The sequence below is a fragment of the Haliotis rufescens genome, unplaced genomic scaffold, assembly GCF_023055435.1.
Source record: "Haliotis rufescens isolate VD_foot unplaced genomic scaffold, xgHalRufe1.0.p SCAF_21, whole genome shotgun sequence".
Lineage (NCBI taxonomy): Eukaryota > Metazoa > Mollusca > Gastropoda > Lepetellida > Haliotidae > Haliotis > Haliotis rufescens.
In genome coordinates this window covers 4888401-4892246 of record NW_025963902.1, presented here as the reverse complement: position 1 = coordinate 4892246, position 3846 = coordinate 4888401, and positions in this window count along the sequence as shown.

The window sequence follows — 3846 nt, the reverse complement described above, 5'->3', positions numbered from 1 at the left end:
CCTTGGGCAGAGTTGCGTCCCTTGGGCACGCCAGAAACCTGTGATTGTGGGTTCGAATCCCGGTTCGCCCTGATTATGTTTCTAGGTTTGTCAGCACCATAACTGTGCTTGTGGGTTTCACCAAAGTGGTAAACGTCTGAGACCTGCATCACTTCGGGCTTTCCTCCCACATTAAGCTGACACGTTGCGATATAAATGAAATACTGTTAAAAGCGGCGTTAAACCCAACTCACTCACTCACTCACTATGCATAGTCAAATCAAAATCTCGGAACAAAATCAACATTCCATTCATAAACAACATGGAGACTGCTGTACCGATTGCAGGACTTGCAGAGCATGTGCACCGTCAAATGGGCGTCAACAGATGTTTTCCATATCTTTTCATGTTTTTAATCAAGGTGCTCAAGTGATTTGATGCACTTTGTTAGATAACAACTATTATATTACATAAAAGATTTTGATTATGGATCAGATTGTCTTCACTAGGCACAGCCATTTTGTTTGAATCAAATGCAAGTGATATAAAGAGATAGAGGTGCGAGATATTACCGGTATACCGGGATATACCAGGATATGAAATACTAATGAACACGTACCACAATATGTTTGGCAAATACCAGTATGTTGCGTTTTTCAAAGTCATGCATATCAGCTTGTTGGAAGATTTTACACTTGTGTCAACTCAAATGGAAATGAAGAACTTAGCAACTTTTGCCTGTTGTCGAAACAGTGAAACTATTTGTTTCCTGTATGTGATGTGTCTATTACGCATGCTTTGTCACCATAGCAACATCCAACAAAATACGAAGTTGTCAAAAATGTGATGGGGGAGTCAGTGTGTTCAGGTTCATAACAAATTACAGATGAAAGAACACATGCAATATATTGTGGTACGTATCGCAAATCATGAATTATTATTACAATTAATTGCAATACAAAATTCACGGAAATACCCATCACTATGAAGAGGTGGAATCTGATTGGTCAGTCGGAGTGATGTAGAAGGGACATAACTTGTAATCGCCACTGGTGGCGCTACGATCGAGCAACTAAATTACAGCCCAGTTCGGCAAGGGTGGAAACTGGACTTTTACTGTCAGTTAACTCCCTTGCCTCAGGAAGATGACTAAGGATAGATCAGCTGGCGGAGGTACACAGACTGAGGCTTTATAGCTCACGATATATGTAACAAGACTGAGGTTAGATGTGCTGGTACTGAGGCTAGATGTATGCAGAATGAGGCTAGATCTGCTTTAACTGAGACTAGATCTGCTTTAACTGAAGCTGGATCTGCTTTAACTGAGGCCATTATATACTAATACTGAGGCTACATATGACAAGACTGAAGCTAGATTCCTGACTGCGACGCTGTGAGTTGTTTGTAAAGTTATCCTATGTATCATCGGTCACACCAGGTCACACCAGGTCACGTTTACATTTGTCACGTTTTACATTGATATACTTTTTATGTTGCCATGACGACACTCGTTTGTCTCAGGACAGCCCACTGAAGTCAGTAAATGTAATTGGCTAGATAGTTTTGTTGTGAAGTCACCATGTTATATTATTGTACATACATGCATGGCCATTTTTAACATGTATATTTATACAAAAATAGGCAAAAAGCAAAATATGTGTTCCTTTGAATGTTGGTGGATATTATTTTTATTTTTATTTTTTTTAAACATTTTCTGAAAATGGCATAACCATTTATCCTGCTGCTTAGATTGGCCATTGTGGACTTGCCTATCCATATTTTGTTGTGTTGTTACCCTGGGATGCTAGGATTCCAACATGAAAGGTCCTCAGCTCTCCATTGCTGGTTGTTAAAGGTTGTCTTTTTGGGGGTCTTTTTTTTTTTTTTTTTTTTTTTTTTGGTTTAACGCCTCACTCAACAATATTCCATCTATATGACGGTGGTCTCAAAATAATCGAGTCTGGACCAGACAATTCAGTGATTGACATCATGAGCATCGATCCACGCAATTGGGATATGATGACATGAATTAACCAAGTCAGCGAGCCTGACTACCCCATCCTGTTAGTCGCCTCTTACGACAAACATAGTCGCCTTTTACAGCAAGCATGGGTTGCTGATGACCTGTTCTACCCCGGATCTTCACAGGTCTTGAAGGTAGTCAGACTGGCAATGGCTATAGACAGGCCTCCACGATACTGCTGCAATATTGGTACCTGCAGCTTAAAGAGCAAACAAACAGTCACCAGATGAACATCTGGCACCAATCTCTTTGAGAACAATATTTGAATGATGTTATATCCTTTTTTAATCTTTTGTTGGGGGCACGGGTGGCCCAGTCGTCTAAGGCGCCGTGATTCGCTGTGCAGAGTTGTGTCCCTTGGGCACGCCAGAAACCTATGATTGTGGGTTCGATTATGTTTCTAGGTTTGTCAGCACCATACCCATGCTCGTGGGTTTCACCGAAGTGGTAAACGTCTGAGACCTGCATCACTTCGGGCTTTCCTCCCACATTAAGCTGATACGCCGCGATATAACTGGAATACTGTTAAAAGCGGCGTGAAACCCAACTCACTCACTTATCTTTTGTTTTACAGAATTTCTTTTCAAAAAGGTTTGGGCCGAAATTAAAATGAAATTTGAAGTATGTGTTTTTTTAAGTTCTCGTTATACAAGAACGTTAGAAGAAGACATTTATTAATGAGACATGAATAGGTTACTACCCTGTCCATTTTGTCCTACTTTATTTATTTTTTATTAAAATTGGTAAACCACATACTCTTTCGTGCCATAACTTTTTGGGTATCCGTAAAGCAAATACTTTTTGTCTCAAAGTATGTGTGACATGACCCTTTGGAAACTTGGTTCTGTGTTTCGGCAGTGTCTATTACCAGATCAGGGGCGGTCGGGTAGCCTAGTGGTTAAAGCGTTCACTCGTCACGCCGAAGACCCGGGTTCGATTCCCGACATGGGTAAAATGTGTGAAGCCCATTTCTGGTGTCCCCCGCCGTGATATTGCTGGAATATTGCTAAAAGCGGCGTAAAACCATACTCACTCACTATTACCAGATCATGTTTGTGAATTTGGCTTTAAAATAGGTCGACAGCAACCTACATTCATGTGCTGTATTAAATTTCACAACATGGCCGCCGTATAAACTGCATTGATTGTGAGCACAGAGGAATCTAAATTACATGAGAAAGAAGCTTACTACTTACCTGAAATTTTCATTATTTTATAATGCAGCCATTTGCCAAAAGTACATGTCTCATTCTCTTTTGTAACTGGCATACCGTATTCGACGTAATAAGCGCCCATTGCGATATTTGCTAATATATTGGCTAGTGAACAATCCCAATTAGCAACCCTTCCGATTGATCAATGTACACAAGACTTATTTATTTCGTATAATACTCACTCGTGTGTTATATGCACCCTAATTATGGGCAATTAAATTCTGGAAACATATCTGTTGTATATAAACATTTCAGGCTGTCAGCATAAACCAGGAAATTTATCTTTCAACTCTGTTTTTTCACCAAAATGATATTCTAATAAGAGCCCTATATTTGTAATTTTGAGAGTGCGCTTATTACGTCGAATAGGGTATTATATGTTGAAGCAGGATCACTTGGGGTACATGGGGTTTAGCATCCCCCGTTAGGTTTTATACCATGAGCTGGAGACAAGTAGTATAAAACCTAATGCGGGACGCATAAAACCCCATGTACCCCGAGTGATCTTGCTACAACGAATATATCTTGCCAACATGTTTTAATATGACATTGTAATTGAATTTAAAACAAATTCAAAATGGATAGAAACAACTGTTTGATAGAGGGGAGGTTTGCTTATGCTGTCACGTA